The sequence below is a fragment of the Bubalus bubalis genome, chromosome 7 (genome assembly GCF_019923935.1).
Source record: "Bubalus bubalis isolate 160015118507 breed Murrah chromosome 7, NDDB_SH_1, whole genome shotgun sequence".
In the NCBI taxonomy this organism is placed as follows: Eukaryota; Metazoa; Chordata; class Mammalia; order Artiodactyla; family Bovidae; genus Bubalus; species Bubalus bubalis.
This window is the reverse complement of record NC_059163.1, coordinates 7,025,308-7,050,485: the sequence shown is the minus strand read 5'-3', so window position 1 is coordinate 7,050,485 and position 25,178 is coordinate 7,025,308. Positions and strand designations below refer to the sequence as shown.

Below are 25,178 nucleotides of genomic sequence, written 5' to 3'. Positions count from 1 at the left end.
CGTACATACGTGCTCACACACACTCACACACACATACGCACACGCACACACACACACAGAGAGCCAGGAGCATGCAGGACTGCGCTTTTCATGGGCTTCATGCGTCCCTCAATGTGGGACCAAGATCAAGTGTAAGATGTACTGAATATGTTGGGTACCCAGAATTTTCTGGAGAAGAAAATTTAAAAAAGAAAAAAAGAAATTTGCCATGAGGATTGCTTAAATTCTGTGCCATGGTTTCCAAAAGACACAGTGACACGGACATGTCTCTTCTTTCTCTTCTACATCAGCAATACTGACGTTTGAAGACAGAGCATCTTCGTTGTGTGGTCTGTCTTGAACATCCTAGGACATGGAGCAGCATCCCTGGCCTCTACCTGGGGTAGTAGGAGTACCCAGCTCCCCTTCAGTAGCGAACAATCAATAATATCTCCAGACACTGCCAAATGTCCCTGGGGTCAAAATCGTCCCAGCCGAGAACTTCTGTACAGTATGTTCACAGTGACAGAGTCTACTCAGTCCCCACAATCTGCTTGCCAACAACCATCTTCCAAATGATCTTTTTATTCACAGACATAACCATGTGGCTGGTCACCATTTCAGGTAAGATCCTGGCTCCTTTCTGAGAACCCCTAGCTGAACTATATCCTGTCTTGAAAGCACACAAGAAGCAGCCAGAAACTATGCCCTCTCCCTCTCACCTTCCCCATTCCCTCTCACCTTAGCCAACATATTTCCCTTTTGTTTTGTCTAGGATACAAAACTCACAGAGTCTCCAACTTCGAAGCATGTATTCCAAGAAAATAATTGATCGTGCGTACAAAGATTTAATTACAAGAAAGAGCCTGCACTGAGGTTTATAATATGGAAAATTGGGGAACAGCCTAAGTGTCTGGTGATAGAATCGTGGTTAAACAAGCTGTGATACATTTATTCAGCAGAATATATACAGTGTCATTAAAAGTGATGAGGATGGAAATGCCTGGGCACCATAAGATGTTCAAGAAATAGTAACAGAACAAAGTAGGTTACTAGAGAATCTTTTCAGCGGTCATCCCATTTTTAAAGTCTGTTTGCATATGCATAGAAAGAGTCTGCATCAAAAGTAGTTACTAACAGAGTTTTTTTTTTTGTTGTTTTTTTTTTTTTAATTTTATTTTATTTTTAAACTTTACATAACTGTATTAGATTTGCCAAATATCAAAATGAATCCGCCACAGGTATACATGTTTTTTTTTTAATTTCTACCCTTTTGATCTTGAACTTCAATTTGTATAATAAATATATTTTACATAAAATTTTTATATAAGTTCTTAGATAGTCAGGGTCATCACACATGATTACACTTCCAAAGGACTGCAGAGAAAAGAGTCTAAGGAAAAAGAGGCTAGACACTATAGGCTGAAGAATGCACGACACCATCTTTGAAATTTCCTGGTGGCACAACTGGTTGTCCAATCCAGAGAGTTCTTTAAGGCAAAAACAAAGCAAAACGACCCCAGTTTATATATATTTTAAAGTATCCCACCCTAACTTAAACAGGGAAGGAAATGAGTCTGGAATTGACATCATTTTATTGTGTTTTTATTAGTCAGGAACTATAAATCCGAAGGGTTACCCACAGTATGGAGTCATTTAGAACCAAAGCGTTTCCTGGCTGGCAAAGGTGTTTATGAGCGGCCATATGAAGACGACTGGATCATGGCTCGGCTCCAGGACCATCATGGAGGTGGCAGGATTTATGGAACTCACGCCTTGCTCAATCTGGTCAGAATTCCAAGAAATAATCTGAAATCACTGAATGCAGAAAAATCATAAATCCTAAGATGTTGCAGCCATCCTCTTAAATTACAGCACCATCTTTTACAAGACTGCTTGTGAGAGACTGCCCCCGCTGAAATAAACAATGGGAAAAAGCTGTCTCCATAATCCCTCCCTGCCACAGCTTCAGACATTCTTAACATGGCAGTGCAGCTCTACCGTTACTGAAATTCCGCTGAAACAACGACGGCGTTTCAAGGATTTTCTGCAGAAAACCCCCAGGTCTAACTGTGCAGTCGGTCCTTGGTACACCCATCCCACTTCAGCTGATACTGCGGGCTGATCGGAAGGGGCTCAAGCATCCAGGGATTTGGGTATCCACAGGGCATCTGGAAACAACCCCTTGCTATAGTGAGGAACAACTGTATTCAGAACTAAAATTAAAGTACAGCTGCCTGAAGTGTTCCCGTGGTCAGAGTATTGGCAGATAATAATCAGATGGTTGGTAGGTGAGATGGTCAGAATCCCGGACACATATGTTGTTTAATCGCTCAGTCATGTTCTACTCTTTTGTGACCCCATAGACTGTAGACCTCCAGGCTCCTCTGTCCATGGGATTTCCCAGGCAAGCATACTGGAATGGGTTGCCATTTCCTTCCCCAGGGAATCTTTTGGACCCAGGGATCAAACCTGCATTGGCAGGTGGATTCTTTATCGCTGAGCCACATGGGAAACCCCAAACCAGAATATATATAAGTCACTATATAAAGTTAAATACATGCCCAAGAAGTCCTTATCCACTTGACTCCTCCTAGGCACAAAATTCAGATTAAATTCAGGATGTCCAATCAAATTTGAGTGTCATCTAGTGCAACAAATAACTGTTTGAGAATAAACATTTAACTGGGTGCCCTGTATTCTTATGTGCTAAATCTGGCAACTCTATCTGACTAGAATTCTCCTGCCAAGGCATGACATGAATCCAAGTGACCTTCAGGAGGGCTATGCATTAATTTCTCCTATAATAAGAAGCAGCTTTTCTTTTTTTTTTTTTTAATTTTATTTTATTTTTAGACTTTACATAACTGTATTAGTTTTGCCAAATATCAAAATGAATCCACCACAGGTATACATGTGTTCCCCATCCTGAACCCTTCTCCCTCCCCAGCTTTTCTTATGAGAAGGGATTCTTAGATTCCTGAAACAGCATCAAAGTCAGATTTAACTGAATCAGAAAGACAGAAGAAATGTTGGATGGAAAGTCAGAAGACAGAAGACCTAGTCCTGACTGCTGAGCCCTGCGTCCCAGGGTCGTAGATCTGAGACCTCACACCAAGGCCTCAAAAGTGGAGCCCAGAACCCAGGTCACCTTCAAAGTTGACTGAGCCCCTTTGTAACTGTTACTAAAAGCCCCTGATCATTTTAACAAGTTTCCTGTCTCCCAATTAAGCAAAGATACCCACTCAGTAAATACACTATAGTGTCTCAACCAATCACCTAATGCCAAGCATCCAGGAATTTACTTTGTCTGGAGGCTATAAAAATTGGCTATTAACCCCCAAGAACTGTCAACTCTCTCTGGTCTGTTGGGAGGTCAGCCTGCTGTGTCGCAGTGCTCACATTATCTCTGCTTTTTCTTCTTAATAAACCTGCTCCCTTCTGAAATGCTCTATATCTGGAAATGCTTTTCCAACCCATGCTCAGACTCCCTCAGTATTGGCAATTCCAATAACCAGCTTTGCATGACTTTGAGACAAGCCCTCTAAACCCTGTTTAAAGTCTGTTTCCATAGTACATCCAAAGCAGAAAACAAGTGATTGCCGCCCTTTCTCTGAACTCACAGCAAACATTGCTAAGTGATCACAGCGTTCCTTCCCACTGTGTCCAGAATTCTGCTTGGCAAAATCTCCAGGAGGCCACCATCCATGGACAAGACTACACCCTTGACAAGAAATCCACTTGCCTTCCTTGAAATAAATGAGCCAGCTCCAATGAGAATTTAGAATCCTTTGTGTTCCAAATTCAACCCTAAATGGCAAGATCATACCTAGTTTCATACTATTAAAAGCAAAACTTGACAACTACCTTCTGATGTAGATTTTTTTTTTTGCCTTATTTATGTATTTTTTCCTTAAACTTTGTATTTCGTATTAGGGTATATCCAATTAACAATGTTGTGATAGTTTCAGATAAACAGCAAAAGGTCTCAGCCCTACATATACATGTATCCATTCTCCCCCAAACTCCGCTCCCATCCAGGCTGCCACATAACCTTGAGCAGAGTTCTGTGTGCTGTGCAGTAGGTCCTTGTTGGTTATCCATTTTAAATATAGCAGTGCGTACATGTCTATCCCAGCTCCCTAACTATCCTTTACCCCCGTCCTTCCCCCTGGTGACCATAAGTCTGTTTTCTAAGCCTGTGAGTCTGCTTCTGTTTTGTAAGTTCATTTGTATTATTTCTTTTTAGATTCCACCTATAAGGAATGTCACAGGGTATTTCTTCTTCTCTGCCTGATGAAGCAGATTTTTCTTAATTCAGCACAAAAGAAATGGTCAAGGAATCCTGCTTTGATCAGACCTTGTAGGAACTGTCCTTGAGGACCTCAGTGAAGGATGTGGCAGGTCCTGATCCTCTCCTCAATATTGCCCTTGATTTTTCTTCCCTCCTTCTACATTGACCTTGATCCCTCTCCCCTTTGTGTCTGTTTCCTTCTGCACTCATGGGCTCCTCATATGACCCCTGGCTTTGCACCTCTGTGTGTCTTTTCTACCTTGCAGATTCTCCTTTCTCATCATTTCAGCCTCTCCTGGCCATTCCTGGTCCAGGGCAAGGTTGTGGCATCTTTCTTGCTTCAGGTCCAAGTGCCCGATCTATGCCTAATTCTCTCCCCATTTTCCAGTTCAAATGCCCCAGGGTGGGGGGTCTCACAGCTTAGCTGGTCCCTGTTTGCCAAGGGGCCAGTCTGGGGATGGGCTATGTGCTGAGTCAGAGCCCTCCCCTGGTCCAGCCAGCCAGGACTGGAAAGACCTGGTATAAAACAAGACTGCCTGGGCAAAACCCGTTAGCAGAAGATGTTAGTGTCTTCGTGTGTTTGCTTCTCTTTCTTTCTTTTCAAAAAGGTCTAAAGGGCAGATACCACGATGTACATAACATCATAGGATTTCTTGAAGACCAGAATTGACCGTGTATGTGAAAAGTGACTGTTCTAACTGGTTTCTTCCAAAAGCAGGCCCTAAGGCAGGGTCCTGAATGTAAGTAGTTTATTTGGGGGGTGCTGAAAACACCAATAACATAGTGAGGAAGCGATGGAGGGAAAGGAAAACAGCTCATATGTGTGTGTTACTAGGCAATGACCACAGTAGCTGACAGAAGTTTATTCCAGAGGGAAGCTGGGGAAATGGGAGACAACACAAGCCCAGAATGAGCTCGCCCCAAAAGCGCGGGAGCTGGAGGGTTTAAAGACCAACTCCCAGGAGTCCTTGGTGGGTGTTGTGTTCCCAGCACTTTGGACGCACACTGGTGGCCCTGCAGCACAGCGGATTCCCAAGGCTCTGCGAACCTCCTGTGGCTCAAATGGTAAAGAATCTGCCTGCAATGTGGGAGACCTGGGTTCGATCCCTGGGTCAGAAAGATCCCCTGGCAAAGGGAATGGCAACCCACTGCAGTACTCTTGCCTGAGAAGTTCCATGGACAGAGGAGCCTGGTGGGCTACAGTCCACGGGGTCCTAAAGAGTTGGACACGATTGAGTGACTAATACTTTCACTTTCAACGTTCTGGGAAGAGACCCCAGGCACAGAGAGGGAGATAAGACAAATGGACAAGCTTCCTGAACTCATTAAAGTCTAAGGAGTAGAGGAGAGGCACTGATATCACCCGCTGTAGCCCTCTGTCAACTCTCAAATCAACGTCACCTCCATGAGGGTGGGGAAACAGTGCCCAGCACATAACAGATGCTCAATACATATTTAAGGGATAAGTGAATGAATGATATAAAGTCCTATATAAATGAATGTAATTATTACTGGGGCCGTTGTTGTGGATCCTTCTTGTTTGTTTGCCTTCTATGCTCCTTGGAAGAAAAATTATGACCAACCTAGACAGCATATTAAAAAGCAGAGACATTACTTTGCTAACAAAGGTCCATCTATTAGTCAAGGCTATGGTTTTTCCAGTAGTCATGTATGGATGTGAGAGTTAGACCATAAAGAAAGCTGAGCACCAAAGAATTGATGCTTTTGAACTGTGGTGTTGGAGAAGACTCTTGAGAGTCCCTTGGACTGCAAGGAGATCCAACCAGTCCATCCTAAAGGAGATCAGTACTGAATATTCATTGGAAGGGCTGATGCTGAAGCTGAAACTCCAATACTTTGGCCACTTGATTTGAAGAACTGACTCATTTGAAAAGATCCTGATTCTGGGAAAGATTGAAGGCAGGAGGAGAAGGGGACGACAGAGGATGAGATAGTTGGATAGCATCACCAACTCAATGGACATGAGTTTGAGTGAACTCCGGGAGGTGGTGATGGACAGGGAGGCCTGGTGTGCTGCAGTCCATGGGGTCACAAAGAGTCAGACACAACTGTGAGACTGAATTGACTAATCCAATGAGGGCTTCCCTTGTGGCTCAGCTAGTAAAGAATCTGCCTGCAATGCAGGAGATCTCGGTTTGATTCCTGGATTGGGGAGATCCCCTGGAGAAGGGAAAGGCTACCCACTCCAGTATTTTGGCCTGGAGAATTCCACGGACTGTATAGTCCATGGGGTCACTAAGAGATGGACACGACTTAGAGACTTTCACATCACACATAGCCAGTGAAGGGATTAATAGGGTTGGAGATGGGTAAAGGGAGTGTTAAACAGGAAGAATGGACCACTAGCTGGTACCAGAAAAGGCCTGGCTTTTAATACCAACTCTTCTTTCATCACTACCACGACTTGGACAAAGCAGAGGAAGCATTTTCCTCCTGTATATTCTTCAAGTTGTATTTTAATGACTTCTTTTCTGTAATCTGTCCTTTGTATTATTTCAGTTTGATTTCAGCTGAATACAATGGTGATCGAGGAAGGAGGGGCGTATTTGTCTTCTTTCCTCAGTCCTGCATTCCAAGAACAACTTGGAGCCCTACTTTTGCTTAACCCCCAGCCCAACCAGGTCACAAACAAGACTGCAATAATGAATGTGAGGGGACAGTATGAACCCACCTCCACTGATAGTGGAGATGTTTCCATGTAATCCTGCTTCTCTCCTTGGCCACCACTAACCCGATTGTAAAATACACACAAGTGGAACAAAATACGGGCTTTCCCACTGGTAACACAGAGTCAAAGAATGCAACTTGGATATGAGGCTGAACAAACTCTCCAACAGTTGCCCCAAGGTCCAGAGCTTGGGGAACATTTGTCCTAGAGGATCGGAAACTTCTCTGGTCCTCAGAAAGGACCAAAGTCAGCTTCACCCCAGGTCAAGTTCATTGAACCCCACATTGTCCATACCTGCAAGTGGCGCTTTACACACAGCCCACTCCCAAGAGTGCCACAAAGGCCAGTGGATTGTAGACTCTTGTCATCTCACCAGGCAGAGAAGTTAGTCCTCCTCCCTCCACCCTTTGAAGTCATTGAAAGATAGAGATTGGCAATTTCAAGCCAGTAAGAGACTCAAAGTTCCTATTTTTTAAGATGGCAGGAACTTGGGGAGAAGGAGAAAACTGTTGCCTTCCCCATGTATCTAAGGGCTGAAAATTTATGTCCTATCAAAAAAGCAGATCTGAAAACCTATTTCTTTTTTAACTCTCAGTGAATGGATGGGAGCAAGCCCCTCATTGGATATGCAGAGGGAATTGCTCTACAGAAGAGTCGTTTCCAATTTCTCTTTCGTCCTGTTACACAGCAGTGCATTTAGGTCTGCACAGAAATCCTCAGTGCTTCTATAACAAGAACTGCATCTTCTGTTCGTTCCATCTCTCACACTAGTGTTAGTAAACTCTGCAGTCAGCGTTTAGCCCAGGAATTTAAGGATGTCAAGACCGAGGCTCAAATATGTCAAAAATAAAGCTGTTTTCTTTCCCCAAAACAGGGGGAGAAAATACACTTTTACTTTTGCTTCAAGGCTGTCTTTGATGGCAGGATGGAAAATGGCCAGCTTACTTTTAAGGGACTGACCTCTAGTGGCCAGCAACGATAACTCGTCTACTAGAAAACATTTTTCGACAAAAATCCAAGAATGAGCTTGGAGAGACATTAAAGATCATCTTTCTCTGTCCATTTCGTTTCTTAGTTACAGAAGAGGAAACAGCTATCCATGAAAGATCAGGAACTTGTCAATGGTTGCTAAGGCGGGACTGGAGGCCAAGTCTTCTATATTTCATTTGGTTCATCTCCTCCCATTGCCCAGCACATATTTAAAAGCTACCTTTCCATATATTCTGCAATTAAGAGACAAACAAAACTCTTTCAAAAAACTAAAAATAGAGTTACCGTACGATCCACCAATCCCACTCCTGGGCATATATCTGGAGAAGAGAAAAATGCAGTTCAAAAAGATGCATACACCCCAATGTTCATAGCATAGCACTATTATAGTAGCCAAGACATGAAGCAACCTAAATGTCCATCAACAGATGAATGGATTAAGAAGATATGGCATTTATATATATGAACATTACTCATGCATTAAAAGAAGAATGAAATAATGCCATTTGCAGCAATATGGATGGACCTAGAGATTATCATACTAGGTGAAGTAAATCAGAGAAAGACAAATACTTCCATCACTTATATGTGGAATATAAAAAATGATACAAATGAGCTTATTTACAAAACAGAAATAGACTCACTGACACAGAAAACAAAATTATGGTTACCAAAAGGAAAGGCTGGGAAGAAATAAATTAGGAATTTGGGATTATCTACACACTAATATATAGATATAATAGATAAAAAACAAGGACCTATTATATAGCATGTGCATGCTAAGTTGCTTCAGTCATGTCTAACTCTGCAACCCTATGGACTGTAGCCCTCCAGGCTCTTCTGGCCGAGGGATTTCCCAAACAAGAATACTGGAGTGGTTTTATTTCCTTCTCCAAGGGATCTTCCTGACCCAGGGATCGAAGCCAGGTCTCCTGCATTGCAGGCAGATTCTTTATGGTCTGAGCCACCAGAGAAACAGTTATTGTATAGCACAGATATATATTCAATATCTTACAATAAACTGTAGTGTAAAATAATCTAAAAAAGAATACATATATATGTATACATATATGTTAGGCTTCCCTAGTAGCTCAGATGGTAAAGAATCTGCCTGCAAAGCGGAAGACCCAGGTTTGATTCCTCGGTTGGGAAGATCCACTGGAGAAGGAAATGGCAACCCACTTCAGTATTCTTGCCTAAAGAATTTCATGGACTGAGGGGCCTGGAAAGCTATAGTCCATGGGGTCACAAAGAGTCAGACTGAGTGACTAACACTTATACATATGTGTCACTGAATCACTTTGCTATAAACCTGAAGCATTGTAAATCAACTATACTTATTTTTAAAAAATAAATTAGACAAATAGAACAACAACAAACTCTAATTTCAGGCAACCCTTCTATGACTTGCCATAAATCTAATTGGATAAAAGTGATTAGATAGTTCAATCCCCTTCTAGGTGGTAAACAGCTAGAAATTAAGAATTTTTTTAATTATCTTTAAATCTCTAGTACTTTTCATCATACTTGTCACATGGCATACATTTAATAAATGTAGATAGATGGACAGTTAGATTTTAATTTGAAATTATACATCAACCAAAACCAAAAGTCACTTGCCTGGTTCTCCAATTAGCAAGTGGCAGATCCAGAGTTTGAGACCAGCAGTTCAGTCTTACACTAAAAGCCACCATCCCAACCACTTGCCCTAGAGCCCCCTGCTACTGAGGATGGCCTTTCTAAATTTCACAGAAGCAACCTTTCTGACTGTCTGAATCAACACAGCTGATTCAAGAGGAGATAGTATTTTTCAGATGCACAGCTAAATGATTTTGCCCTCAAATAATGACCCAATAAAAATCATCCCTCGTATGTTGGTTCATTCCTTCAATCATTCAGTATATATTTATTGAGTGTTTACTATGTGCTGGGAATTTCCCTTAGTAATGAGAACCCACTGGGAAAGACTAAATGATGTCCCAGCCACTACGCTATCAGTAAGCCCTGGCAGAATAAAGAAAGAAGGCAGCCCTGATACCGAAGACAGAGCTTTCCCCAGGGTTAGTGGAGACGTGAATTAGGACACAGCCCTGAAGCTTGCGAGAATTTATGAATAAACCTCAACATCCCTTGATAAAATAACCCAGGTTGGTGGCGAAGAGAGAGAATCTTCAGATGGTCAGGGGCAAAACTGGTGTTTCTTTCCCCCAACCATCATTCTTAGAATTCATTTTGTTTTTGAAGATCTAGCAAACTCTACTAATACCATCATACTTGCTTCTGAAATTATTCTTCATCTCCTTACCCTTCCACCCCAAGCATGGGTATGAACCCTTTCTTTAATTTCCCACAGCCCAGATGAGGCCATGTGGGAATCATTCCAAGATTTTACTTAAGTCTCAGGGAAAACAGAGAGGAATGATAACAGTGTTTTTAAAAGATAGCAGCTATACATGGGGGCACCTGAGACCTACGGGCACCCTCCAGAGGTTGGCCAGACTCCTGTAGGATTGCTTTCCTATCTTGCCCTGGTTTGGCAGCATATGGCCGTGTCCAAACTTCCTACCACCCCAGGAAATTCCTCAAGTGTGTCAAAGCCCCTCAGAGTCCCAGCCCAAGACAGCAGAGTGTTGCATGATGACAAGAGTCCCTTTTCCCTTTTCCCCAAATTCCATCTCTCACCTTGTGAGAACACCAGAAGCTTCCTATTTACAGAGGGCTTTTACTCCAGAAATCTATTCGCTAGACAGTTTTTTTGGAATCAGCCATGCATTTCCAAAACCATCAACAGTTATTCAAATCAGAGGCAAGTCCTAGAAACTGCTATTTATATCCTGGCCCATCCAAGGATATAATGGACCAACTAAGGATGTTGGAAATACAGCTCTCCAGTTTGGCAGAAATCAAGAAGCGAACACAGACGCTCCTGCGGGTGTGCTTGCTAAGTCGCTTCTGTCATGCCTGACTCTTTGTGACCCTATGGACTGTAGCCTGCCAGTCTCCCCACAGGATTCTCCAGGCAGGAATACTAGAGTGGGTTGCCGTGACCTCCTCCAGGGTATCTTCCCAACCCAGGGACTGAACCTGTGTCTCCTACATTTTCCGCATTGGCAGGCGGGTTCTTTACCACTATTACCACCTGGGAAGCCCATAGATGCTCCTAGGCACTCTCTATATCCATATATCATCTGTACCAATATGAGGAGTCCATCCCCTACCAAATCCCCTGCATCTGGAGAGAAAGCGTTCTTGCCTCCACATGGAACTGTGGCTACAGAGACAAGAAAATTCTTGACCTGGAATCAATAGAGTAGTCATTCCTAAATTGAGTCCAGTAAACTCCCTCTGTTTCCTGAGTACCTTTAGTATTTGGGGAATTTGAAGGAAATGCAGTATAATTTGTGGCACCATAGGACATGAGAAAATAATAGATGGATCAGAGTGCAGAGTGAAACCGAATATAGTATTTTTTATCAAGAGATATTGTCAGCTGCTCTTCTATCTAGTAATCCCAGCAACTTTCCTCGGATAAGACCTTGTTTCCATGAAGGGTCATTTGAGCACCTCTTCTTGATTATGCAACGAAAGACAAGGGGACACCCATTGCCCTGGGAAAGGGGGACATCACAGAATTTTCTGTGACATGACGGATGCTGCCCTTTCCGTCCCTTGCATCCTTGACATCAGTGAATAAATCTGCAAAATATCCTGGGGACAAAAGAGACTTAGATGCTGACCTTCCTGCTAAATTTCGACAGCACTTAAACCTCTCTGATAGAAGACCTAAACAGATATTTCGCCAAAGAAGGCATACAGAGGGCCAATAAACACATGAAAAGATGCTCAACATCATTAATAATGAGAGAAATGCAAATCAAAACTACAATGTGGTATCAGCTCACACCATTCAGAATGAGCATCATCAAAAGATCTACAAGCAGTAAATGCTGGAGAGGACTGGAGAAAAGAGAACTTTCCTACACTGTTGGTGGGAATGTAAACTGATACAACCATTATGGAGAATAGTCTTTTAAGAACTAGGAAGAAATCTACCAAATGACCCAGCAACACCACTACTGGGCATATACCCTGAGAAAACCACAGTTCTAAAAGACATTTGCACCTGAATATTCATTGCAGCACTATTTACAAAATCCAGAACACAGAAGCCACCAAAATGTCTATCAACAGATGAATGGATAAAGAAGATGTGCTCACAGCAGGAGAAGCCACCGAAATGAGAAGCCCCTGCGCCGCAACAAAGAGTAGCCCCTGCTTGAAACAACTAGAGAAAAGCCTGTGCGCAGCAGCGAAGACCCCATCCAGAAAAATAAATAAAATTCAAGAAAAGAAAACGAGATTGTCGTGATATTTGTACCCTAAGCTGATGACACAGGTAAGACCAGTGAGATGCACTTAAGGGAATTAGCTAGAGAAGAGAATGTAAAAATTGTAGGAAAGGAACCTTTTCGAGGCTTCCCAGGTGGAAAGAAGTGAAGTAAAGCAAAAGTCGTATCCAACTCTTTGTGACTGACCCCATGGACTATACAGTCCAGGGATTTCTCCAGGCCAGAATACTGCAGTGGGCAGCCTTTCCCTTCTCCAGGGGATCTTCCCAACCCAGGGATCGAACCCAAGTCTCCCACATTGCAAGCGGATTCTTTACCAGCTGAGCCACAAGGGAAGCCCCAATGGTAAAGAAACCACCTGCCAAAGCAGGAGACACAAGAGACATGGTTTTCATCCCTGGGTTGGGAAGATCCCCTGGAGGAGGGCATAGCAACCCACTCCAGAATTCTTGCTTGGAGGATCTCTTGGACAGAGGAGCCTGGAGGGCTACAGTCCATAGGGTCGCAAAGAGTCAGACACAAGTGAAGCAACTTAGAACCCAAGCATGCAACATTTTCAAAGAGAAAAATACTCAGACTAGAGCACTAGTTTTCTGTACATAAGAGCATCTCCAGTCATTTTAAATTATGACATGAGTCTCTAAATAAAATGAATCTTACAACATTTTCTTCTGAATAGCTCAGACAGCTCTCTTAGGAAGTGGGAGTGTTGTGCTGGCTTCCGCAGCACATATACTAAAAAAAAAAAAAATAGGAAGTGGGAGTGTGGTGAAATGAAACAAATGAGGAAAAAAAAAAGTGTTGCAGTTCAACAAAGGTTGGAAATCATGGCCCCGGAAGAACAAAATTAAATGCTTTAATATCTATAAAATAAAAATAGGCCACACAATCAACATATCTGAGTCAGTAAATGTTTCTCTCCATTTGCTATAGAAACAACAGGTTCAAATTTACTGGAGTCCGAGTTATATTTCAAGGAGAGATGTATATAATTCAGTAAATTGGAAAATATAAATCAAATGTTGAAGAATGCAGTTTTATAAAATTTATGATTCAAAGGTGATTCTTCAGCTTCCAAGTTAAGCCTTATTTTAGTGATGTATTTTCCCCTGTGAAACATTTTTCTTTCGTGGAGAATAAATCAGCTACAATCAAAAATATTTTCAAACTGCAAGAGCCGAGTAAGAATGACACATTCGTCTGAAGTTGAAACTGTGTTCCACATGTCCAGATGTACAAGCAGGCTTTAGCCATTTATTGACTTAATGCATCATTGCAGCTTTTATCTGGGTGCTTTCCTACACTTTCATCTCAGGTACTATAATTTTTCCATGTTGATTCTAGTGTTCTAATCTCCCAAAAGGGTTTCTAATGCATCATGCTTTAGTGATATTACCCTTGAAGGCATTGAGTGCATTTTTCTAGTTTCTTTTATGTATACATGTAGAAATTATGTGTCTCAGAGTCCCATGTAAAAAAATAATAACTATATTTCATTCATCAATTCATTCATTCATCTATTTATTTATTGAAAGATATGACTGCTACGGTTATCATTGATGCATAACAAATGAGCCCCAAAATGCAGTGACTTAAAAGAGTGATTTTATTATGCACATGGATTTCATGAAACAGGAATTTGAACAAAGCAGAACTGGTGGACTAATCTCTACTCCACAATATCTGGGGCCTCAGCTGAGAAACTTGAACCCTGGGAGGTGAGTCAATGTTTAGGGGCTGGAATCACCCAAAGACTTGCTCAGGTGCAAGTCTGGAGCCCTGACTAGGGCGACTCAAGGACTAAGACTGGAACTGTGAAACGGCTCAGCTGCCAGGGAAAACAGTTTGGCGGTTCCACAAAAAGTTAGACAAAGGATTATGATGCCACCCAACAATCCACTGCGAGGTATATATACGCAAAAGCGTTGAAAATGGGGCTTCAAACAGATTCTTGTACATGACTATTTACTGCAGCATTATTCACAGTAGCCCAAAGGTAGAGACAAGCAAGCGTTCATCAGCAGATGGAGGGTAAGCAAGGTGTGGAATATTACTCGGCCCTCCAAAGGAACGATGTACCGATGAGTGCTGCAACGTGGACGAAACTCGGAAGCCTCGTGCTAAAAGGAAGGCCAGACACAAAGGGACACGCGCTGTGTGAGTTCACTCACGCCAGGTGTCTAGAATAGGCGAGTTCACCGAGACAGAACATAGATTACAGGCCGCCCGGGGCAGGGGGGCAGGAGAAATGGGGATTTATTGTTTAAAGAGTAAAGAGCTTCTTTTTGTTGTCTATGTGCTATAGTCTTCTGTTAGTTTGGCTGGCCCAAAATAAGCTTTGTTTCCTTTAAATAAAAAGAATTTGTAGTCAAATAATATAATTACTATGTTAATTAATTAAATATATTAATTATTTAACTGCAGATTCTTTGTTTTAATTGGAGGATAACTGCTTTACGATATGGCCTTAGTTCTGCTGCACACAACGTGAGTCAGCTGAATGTCTACATACATCCTGCCTCCCTCGAGCCTTCCTTCCACCCACCCCGTGGCACCCCTCTAAGCATCACAGAGCACCGAGCTGAGCGCCCTGTGTGACACCGCAGCTTCCCACTAGCCATCTATCTTACACACAGTAGGGTAGATATATGTGAATGCTGCTGCTGCTGCTGCTGCTAAGTCACTTCAGTCGTGTCCGACTCTGTGAGACCCCATAGACGGCAGCCCACCAGGCTCCCCCGTCCCTGGGATTCTCCAGGCAAGAGCACTGGAGTGCGTTGCCATTTCCTTCTCCAATGCATGAAAGTGAAAAGTGAAAGTGAAATCGCTCAGTCGTGTCCGACTCTTAGCGACCCCATGGACTGTAGCCCACCAGGCTCCTCCGTCCATGGGATTTTCCAGGCAAGAGTGCTGGAGTGGGCTGCCATTGCCTTCTCCGATGTGAATGCTACTAAGGAGTGAAGAGTCTCTGTTTGGGGTAATGAAGTCACAGTGACGGTGCTTGTGCAGCCTTGTATGCAACTGAGGCCACTTACTTGTACACTTAAAAATGGCTAAAACAGCAAACTTAATGTCACATATATATTTGTCATATATATATATTCATAACAAAAATGTCTCACCAGATACAAATAGTTTTATGGACAAGTTCATAAAACAGATCATGTATGTGTATGTGTGATAAAGACAGAGACAGACAGAAACAGAGAGACAGAGAAAGACAGGGAGAGAGAGAAAGAAAACATATCTGTCTTCCTTTTTAATATTAGAATATCCTTCATTCTCAAGAACAATACAGGAAAAATAATAGGCCAAACTCAGCAACGAACATTAAGGCCCCCAAAAATCTAAATATTAGTAACAAAATCCCAACAATTAATTTTTAAAACATCTTGACCAAGTTTAGTGCATCCTAGGAATATCATTGCAATAACAGCATTAAGAGAAGAAAAATATCATATACGATTACCTCAAAAGATCCAGGAAAAACAATTCCGTGACGTGTGATCCAACGCTCATTCATGATTAAAAGCTCTTCAGTCAGATAGGAACACTTAACCTAAAAAATGAGATTTTTGCATTTGAATTTAAAACAAGTCTGCTAGATTCATCTATTTTGCTTGCATAAGAATTTTTGCAAGAAATGTCATTTTTGAACACTGCTTTTTAATGATTTTAGAATGTAATGGGAGATGGATAATTCTTATGAACTGTTTTAGTTTAAGTAAATACTAAAAGATAAGGGAGGATTTCCCTGGTGGCCCAGTGGCTGAAGTTCCACGCCCCCAGTGCACCGGGCCCGGGTTTGATCCCTGGTCAGGGAACTAGATCCTTCATGCTGCAACTATGAGAGCTCACGTGCCAGAACCAAGACCCGATGCAGCCAAATAAGCAAACAGTTCAAAGAAAAGGGAGCTCATAATCAGAAGGTAGTTAGCACAAATGTAGTAAACAAATTCTACCTGTTTTAACAGTCGACCACTTCAAGTAGATGATCTTTTATAAAAATATCTACTACGTCCCCCCAAATTATTCTGTTCTCAGCTAATCCTCAATGTGACTGTATTCAGAGATAGGGATTTTAGGAGGTAATTAAGATTAAATGAAGTCTTAATGGTGGGACCCTAATTATATAGGACTCGTACCTTTATTTCAGATCAGTTCAGTTCAGTTCAGTTCAGTCACTCAGTCGTGTCCAACTCTTTGCAACCCCATGGAAGGAAGCACACCAGGCCTCCCTGTCTATCACTAACTCCCGGAGTTTACTTAAACTCGTGTCCATTGAGTCAGAGATGCCATCCAACCATCCGATCCTCTGTTATCCCCTTCCATTCCCACCTTCAATCTTTGCCAGCATTGGAGTCTTTTCCAATGAGTCAGCTGTTCACATCAGGTGGCCAAAGTACTGCAGTTTCAGCTTCAGCATTAATCTTACCAGTGAATATTAAGGACTGATCTCCTTTAGGATAGACTGGTTGGATCTCCTTGCAGTCCAAGGGACTCTCAGGAGTCTTCTCCAACACCACAGTTCAAAAGCATCAATTCTTCGGCGCTCAGCTTTCTTCACAGTCCAACTCTTACATCCATACATGACCACAGGAAAAACCATAGCCTTGACTAAAAGGACCTTTGTCAGCAAAGTAATGTCTATGCTTTTTAATATGCTGTCTAGGTTGGTCATAGCTTTTCTTCCAAGGAGTAAGCATCTTTTAATTTCATGGCTGCAGTCACCATCTGCAGTGATTTTGGAGCCCAAAAAATAAAGTCTGACACTGTTTCCACTGTTTCCCCATCTATTTGCCATGAAGTGATGGGACCAGATGCCATGATCTTAGTTTTCTGAATATTGAGCTTTAAGCCAACTTTTTCACTCTCCTCTTTCACGTTCATCAAGAGGCTCTTTAGTTCTTCTTCACTTTCTGCCATAAGGGTGGTGTCATCTGCATATCTGAGGTTATTGATATTTCTCCTGGCAATCTTGATTCCAGCTTGTGCTTCATCCAGCCTGGCATTTTGCGTGATGTACTCTGCATATAAGTTAAATAAGCAGAGTGACAATATACAGCCTTGACGTACTCCTTTCCTGATTTGGAACCAGTCTGTTGTTCCATGTCCAGTTCTAACTGTTGCTTCAGATCTGTTATTTCAGATCAGCACATGGAATTCTCCAGGCCAGAATACTGGAGTGGGTAGCCTTTCCCTTCTCCAGGGGATCTTCCCAAGGGATCTAACCCAGGTCTCCCACATTGCAGGCAGATTCTTTACCAGCCGAGCTATGAAGGAAGGTGGCTTTACATAAAGAAGAGGGAGCGCTCTCTCTCTCTCTCTTCTTCAGGCACCAGGAAAGGCCATGTGAGAACACAGTGAGAAGATGGTTGTCTGCAAGTCAGGAAGAGAGTCCTCACCAAACACCAAACCACTGGCAACTTGATCTTGAACTTCCGGCCTCCAGACCTGTGAGAAAATAAATCTCTGTGGTTTAAGCCACCGGGGCTATGGTACTCTGTTAAAGCAGCCTAAGCTAAAACAGCATCCACATTTTTCTTTCAATTTAATAAACCTTACAGCATTTACTGGGCTTTTCCAGGTGGCTCAGGGGTAAACAATCTGCCTGCCAATGCAAGAGACGTAAGAGATGCAGGTTCAAGCCATGGGTCTGGGTCTGGAAGATCCCCTGAAGAAAGAAATGGCAACCCACTTCAGTTTTCTTGCCTGGGAAATCCCATGGATAGATGAGCCTGGTGGTCTACAGTCCATGGGGTCACAAAAGAGTTGGCTGTGACTTAGCAACAAAATAACAACAGCATTTACTGTGTGCTGGACTTCCCTGGTGGCTCAGACGGTTAAGCATCTGTCTACAATGTGGGAGACCCGGGTTCGATCCCTGGGTAGGGAAGAGCCCCTGCAGAAGGACGTGGCAATCCACTCCAGCACTCTTGCCTGGAAAATCCCATGGACAGAGGAGTCTGGTAGGCTACAGTCCATGGGATCGCAAAGAGTTGGACACAACTGAGCAACTTCACTTTCAGTTTTGGGCAAATATTAACTCAATAAACCTTATCATGACCCTCTACAGTAAGTACTATTATTAACCTCAATTTACAAATGAGGACACTGAAATCTTAAGAAGTTAAGGAATTTGACCAAGATTCCTCAGCTCTAAGATCCAGTGTCCAGAGTCTCTCTCTTCTCTGCTCTTGAACTACACTGGACATGGTGCTGCTGCTGCTGCTGCTAAGTCGCTTCAGTCGTGTCCGACTCTTTGCGACCCCATAGACCGCAGCCCACCAGGCTCCTCTGTCCCTGGGATTCTCCAGGCAAGAACACTGGAGTGGGTTGCCATTTCCTTCTCCAATGCATGAAAGTGAAAAGTGAAAGTGACGTCACTCAGTCGTGTCCGACTCTAGTGACCCCACAGACTGCAGCCCACCAGGCTCCTCCATCCATGGGATTTTCCAGGCAAGAGTACTGGAGTGGGGTGTCATTGCCTTCTCTGACTGAACACGGTAGATCTCATCAATTTCTCCTCCATGTCTTTCATCCAAAATTTTCCTAGTTTCAATCTCTCTGTGCCAACTTTGAATTTTTAAATCTATCTTTTACATCACTCATTTTCTGTCCAGCTCTCTCATCCCATCCTTTGCTTTAAATTTAAAAATTAATATATATATGAATATATGACTCATACATATACAGCATTGCAAATCAACTATATCCCAATAACTTTTTTAAATTCACTACTTTATTATTCACTTCTAAAAGCTCTAGCTGGTTCTTTTTCACCTTTTCCTGATCTTTTTGACAGTATCGCCCTCTTTCATAGTTTCAAAGCCTCCTTTTAAGTTCTTTAATGGTCCTTGTTTTTTTCTGATTCTCCATATGATCACTGTATCATCAGAAGTTCTTGGGTATCTGTTGCACCCTCTGACTGTCGGCAGACTCCTGAGTGTTTCCTCCTATGTGTCTGATTTTGGATTGTGAGTTCACCTTTAGCAGGTTTTTTCGTGATTATGCAGTCATGTCCGACTCTTCACAACCCCATGGACTGCAGCATGGATCAGGTTTATCTGCAGCAACTCTGAATGGACTACTTGAAGGCGTGTGTCTCCAGAAAAGTTTTGTATCTGCCCTTGGGCACCCAACAGTAGCCTGATACAGTAGCCTGAGCCCATTTTTAAAAATGTGTCCCCTGGGGAGTTCCTAAATGATGTAGGTAGCATAAATAAGGCAATTCAGCAACCTGGTGCAGGCCGGGGTTATGAACTCCCTGGAGAATATTTCTCCTGCCACATGCAAAGCTGGCGAGCCGAGACAGAGCAGTTTTCTCCTGGTGGCCCGGCCCAGCGCTGGGTCACAGGCCCTTTCAATTGAAAGACTTCTTTCAATTCTGAGAGTCTTCTTTGCGTTACTTCTTTGACACATTGTGCTTTTTTGCTTGCTTGACTCTCTTTCTGTTTAACTGCAAGTTGCATTTCTTAACCTGTGACCCTCTCGGTTTCTCTCTATTGCCTTTCTGTAAAGGCAACGTGCTGCTTCTTTCATTGAAGGAGCCAGAAATGCCTGTGCCTGGGACCTGCTATTTGTGACCATTCAGTTCCTCCAGAAAATAATGTCCTGTGTTTTTCAATTTGATGCCAGTGAAGGTGGGACCATACAGTCCATGGGATTCTCCAGGCCAGAATACTGAAATGGATAGCCTTTCCCTTCTCCAGAGGATCTTCCCAACCCACGGATAGAACCCAGGTCTCCTGCACTGCAGGCAGATTCTTTACCAGCTAAGCCACAGGGAAGTCCAAGAATACTGGAGTGGCTAGCCTATCCCTTCTCCAGCGGATCTTCCCAACCCAGGAATCCAATCCAGGTCTCCCGCACTGCAGGCGGATCCTTTACCAGCTGAGCCACCAGGGAAGCCCCCTACTTGATTAGGACCCAGCTTAATGACCTTACTGTAAACTGATTACCTCTGTAAAGACCTTGTCTCCAAACAACGTCACATTCTGAGGTCCTGGGAATTAAGACTAGAACATATCTTTCCGGGGGACACAATTCAGCCCAGCACACTGCAGGGCGAAATCCTGGGCCTCTCTGAAGTGCTGCTGAGCAGACCAGCTCATGCCCTCATTCTGGTGCCTAGCTGACCCACCCCACCCCTCCCCACACACACACAGATGCACACACACATAAACACACACACACAGATACATATACGCAGGCACACATATATGCATAGTCACATACACAAACACATAGACACAGACTCTTAGACATATACACAGAGACACACATACACAGAGAGATGCACACACGCACAGATACACACACATACACATACAGAGACTCACACACGCATGCAGATACATACACCCAGATACACACATGTACACACACACCTAGACACTCAGACAGACACACGTACACACATATGCAGACACACACAGACACACAGATGCACCCACATACATATACAAAGATGCACGCACAGAAATACATACACAGACACACACAGATATATACACACACAGAGACAGACCCAGAGACACACGCAAACCCACACAGACAGGGACACACACAGAAGGACCCAGATACACACATACACACGTCCTAGGATACTCGGCGTGTGGCTTTCTTTGGTCTGTTCATTCCAGTCCTCAATCATTGGCTTTGCCTCTTTTTCCATTTCCTTTGCTTTTTGAGCCTTACCAGTGATCTCCTCTTTCAATAAGTTCAGGTTGATTCAGAGAATAAGCAGAGTCATCTCACACATTCAATTTTCCACGTTTAACCAGAGAACAGTCCACACCAACCTCAGGGAGCATGAGAGGCAGACAAGTCGGACATCCTCACCCTGTAACGAGGACCCTTCCTGATTCTAAGCCACCCATCTCTGAGCATTGCCTGCCTGCCATTGATCAGAAGTGCCCAGTGACCTATAACGTGAGGGAGGGGGCTGCTCTGAAAACTTGGCCTCCTGTCTGCCCAGCGCCCCCAGGCTCATTCTCTGTGTGCTTCTCCTGTGAGCTGTGCGCTTCTGCTCACCCTGGTGTGTGCTTCTGTGCTAGAAGTAACCTGTCGCTTTAAAAGAAAAAAAAAAAGCCGTGGAGTGACCTTCCTTAGGAACGGGTTGCTAAGCGGGTGTTTTTGCTGAGACGTGGCTGCAGCTTCCCAGGGAGCAGCCCAGGAGCCGCCCCAACACTCAGCCTTTGCCCTTCGGAATTTTTTAGAAGCATCATCAGGGAGAGCCGTCTCGCTCCACTTTCAACACAGAAAGCAGAATCTGCAAAGTGCCCTGAAAAGTTCCTTAAGGTAAATCAGTTCCTCCCGGGAGCAGGGCTGGAGCAGTGAGGTCCTGCTAGCGCAGGCTCGGAGCTCAGCCTCTCCCCTGGATACCCTGAGCCGATTTAATGAATTGTAAACATAGGAGTCCTTGTCGTTATAATATTTATGCTTTACTTCTGAGATGAAAACATGGAGCACGACTCGGGCTGCTTTGCTTAGAGCCACTGCCTGGTGCCTAGCTTGCAGGAAATGTAAGTCCAGCTCATGACAGCCCCTGGGGGAGAATGCCTTCTAAAATCTCCCTCCACTTCCTTCCTGGAACGTGCCCGCCATCCTCTTGCATTCCTGTCTCCCAGAAATACTGGTTGCAGGCTGCATTTCTGGGTCTTTTCGTGCGAGTCGGTTCAAGGGGCAAAGTACTAGTTACTGCAAGCTTCACTTTCCTCAGCATTAGACAGAGGAAGGGCTGCTACAGACAAAGGCTGACTGCTCTCCCCCAGAGACAAAGAATTCTATCAGCTGCGAATTAAGCTGATCCTTTCCCTTCGTTGCAAAGAGGGGCTCTGAAAGGCTGATAAAGCCTAAGGGGAAATCCATGGATGTTACTGGATGTTCATATAAACTTTTCTGCAAGTAAATTCAGCACCAGAAAGAAATCTCTGGCAAATGGATCTCCTCGAGCTTATTTAAGGAGTCATTCAACCAAACATGCATTGAACAGTCCAGGGCACCAGGCTTCAGCAAGCTGTTGAAGTTTAGAGTGTGCAAAAGGGAGCCAGACCAGGTCAGGAGCTCGGAGTTTGCTGGAGAGACAGACCTATGAACAGATAACAGCACAGCGAGATAACTGCCACAGGAGATTTATGAAAGGCTTTGAGTGCTCAAAGCACCGCGGAATGACCCCCAGGGAGGGCCCGGAAGCACTTCGCGCTCACGCAGTGAATGCACTGGGCGTGTATCATCCCACAGCTCAGATGCGGTGTTTATATGTACTCTGAAGACCATACTCACTATATTGAGCTGATAAAATGATTCTATAAAGCTGCTTGTCACTCACCTTTTACTCTAGGAAGCAATGGCTGGAAGAACTTGGAGAATTAGGTAAAGAAATCAAACAGGGTGTGTTTCGACCTGCCCAGAGGTCCAGGCTTTAACAAGATAAGACAGAAAAAGCTAAGTGCTGTCCATGGGTAGAAAAGGCTCATGGGATTTAAGACACAGGAAGGTTTCAGAAACACCCTAAAAGGAAACAGAAAGGAAACTGCCCTGGGCCAGCTGAGGCGAGGGTGAGAAGTGTTATTCGGTCCAATGACTCAAAGTTGAGAACCGAAGGCATTCCTGGAAGATCTGATGTCACCTAAGGTCTTTCATATGATTCCATTTCCACCCCCCCACTTTTTTTTTTTTTTACCCTCCCTATAACTTTCTTCTACTTTCCCCCCTCTAGGATCACATTTTCTTAAAAATACCACTTTTCAGTATTGACAGCCTGGTCCATGATGGGCAGTTTACTACATACATTCTATCATCATTTGAAAGAAAGTGAAAGTGAAAATCACTCAGTCATGTCCAACACTTTGTTACCCCACAGACTATACAGTCCATGGAATTCTCCAGGCCAGAATACTGGAATGGGTAGCCTTTCCCTTCTCCAGGGAATCTTCCCAACCCAGGGATCAAACCCAGGTCTCCCACATTGCAGACAGATTCTTTACCAGCTGAGTCACAAGGGAAGCCCAAGAATACTGGAGTGGGTAGCCTATCCCTTCTCCAGGGGATACTCCTGACCCAGGAATTGAACCAGGGTCTCCTTCATTGCAGGCGGCTTCTTTACCAACCGAGCTATCAGCGAAGCCCTGAGTCATGGAGATTCTATCATTTAACCCTAATAAAACAATCACTTATCGAGGTAGGAATTATAATCACAAGTTTACAGATACAGAAATGTATCTCAGAGGGCTGAAGGCATTTATCCCAGATCACATAACTGATAAATAGAGCTGGAATTTGAACCCAGGTCCATACAATTGTTTACAAAGTCCTCACTCTTTCTATAAAACTATGTCTTAGGTGTTCTGGAGTAGGGTGCATACATTATATTATCTTTCTTTCTTTTTTCATGGAGATATTAGAAGATCGAACCTGTTATGTTATCTTTTAAGCAGCCAAGTTTGAAATGCCTCGCATACAACGCCACCCTCTTCGTATACTTTCCGTCCTTTTCCCCTGCGTCCTATAGAATCTACCACAAGATGCTCTGGGTAGGACTCTGATCACTTGATGGCCCTTGGAGAAGGTCCGGTTGTTTGGGTGAAGGTGTCAGTACGTTCCTTGAAAAATATCTTTGGTTTCCTGCATTGAGTTAAACTAAATAAACCGGTGACCTAAAGTAGACAAAGTCCTTTCACAAGGGGGAAGTCCTCTGTGCTTTTCAGTTGTAAGTATTTCCAGAATGGTGGACTAAGAGAGACGAGTTACTGGCATCACAAAACAAGGCTGAGTGCTGAAACAGAGAGGCAGGGGGCCATGGAGGAGGGCTGCAGCGGTCAAGTTCTGAACATGACGTTTAATAATCATAATGGCAAATCGTGGAGCCTGTCCGAGCTTAACCTCAGAGGATCCTCCATCGCCTCCTGTGCAAAGGCCTTTACTGCTGGCTGGAAGTGTTCCTGTGAGCCCTAGTGATAAAGTGCATCTAGAGAGAGCACAAATAAGGCTACACTGAACCACAGCTCCCATTTTGATGTTGCAGGAGGAATATATTATTAATGACACACACTCAATACGCATGATGATGACAAGCTGCATATTAACGTTAGGGAGTATTGATTTGTTTTCTCAGCAACAGTGTTCATAACAAGATAAATTTTGATGTCATTTGATTTCCTTGGAAACTCATTCAAAGGTAATGATCAGGAATACACACGGAGGAAAAAAAATCAACCCCATCACATTTTTCATGTTCTGCTTCTATTTCTTTCATATGTAACATTTTCAATTTATGGAGGATCTTTTTTTAGCCACTAAAATATTGCACAGTTCTTTTTTCCCCATTTCATAATTACCAGAGTTGTGCTTCAGAGAGTTCCCATGTCCTGTAGCATTTTACGTTGACTATCTGCCCTCTGGTTCTCTCTAGATTACCTCCTCACCCTTTTATTTTTCTTGGCTGCTTGCGGCATTTCCCTTCCTCCATTCTTTGTAGCCTGTGAGAAGGTCTGAACAGGAGACAATAGAATTTCAGATGTTTTATTTCCCTTCAACATTCTAACTCCTCGTTAGGGTCAAAGAAAGCTTGAGTGCTTCAGATGAGCTGCTTACGTGACCAAGTCCAGTTAAGATTCCAATTCCACAGCTATTAAGAAGGGCTTATAATATGTCAGCCCTGCCATTCCTCCTGCGTTCTCTCCTTTAATCTTCTCAGCATCTCAAGGATGACAATGACGTGCCGAAGGGCTCCAGAATGTGGCCAAGGAAGACACGGACAGAAAAGAATGATTTAGTCATTCATTCAACAAACATTTATCATGTCTACTGGGTACAGCAGTCCTAGGCTCTGGGGCTAAACAATGACCAAAGATTCCTGCCCTCCTGTAACTTG

At 43.4% G+C, this 25,178-nt stretch overlaps 1 protein-coding gene across 2 annotated transcripts in view; it reads left to right on the top strand.

Annotated features, from left to right (window-relative positions):
- Positions 1-21,436: 21,436 nt before the first annotated feature.
- CC2D2A (coiled-coil and C2 domain containing 2A) overlaps positions 21,437-25,178 on the top strand; it is a 131,544-nt gene continuing 127,802 nt past the window's right edge. For both annotated transcript variants that reach the window (XM_044945624.2, XM_006054939.4), the window contains exon 1: positions 21,437-21,604. The gene's annotated coding sequence lies outside the window, so the exon portion shown is untranslated. The remainder of the gene's footprint in view (positions 21,605-25,178) is intronic.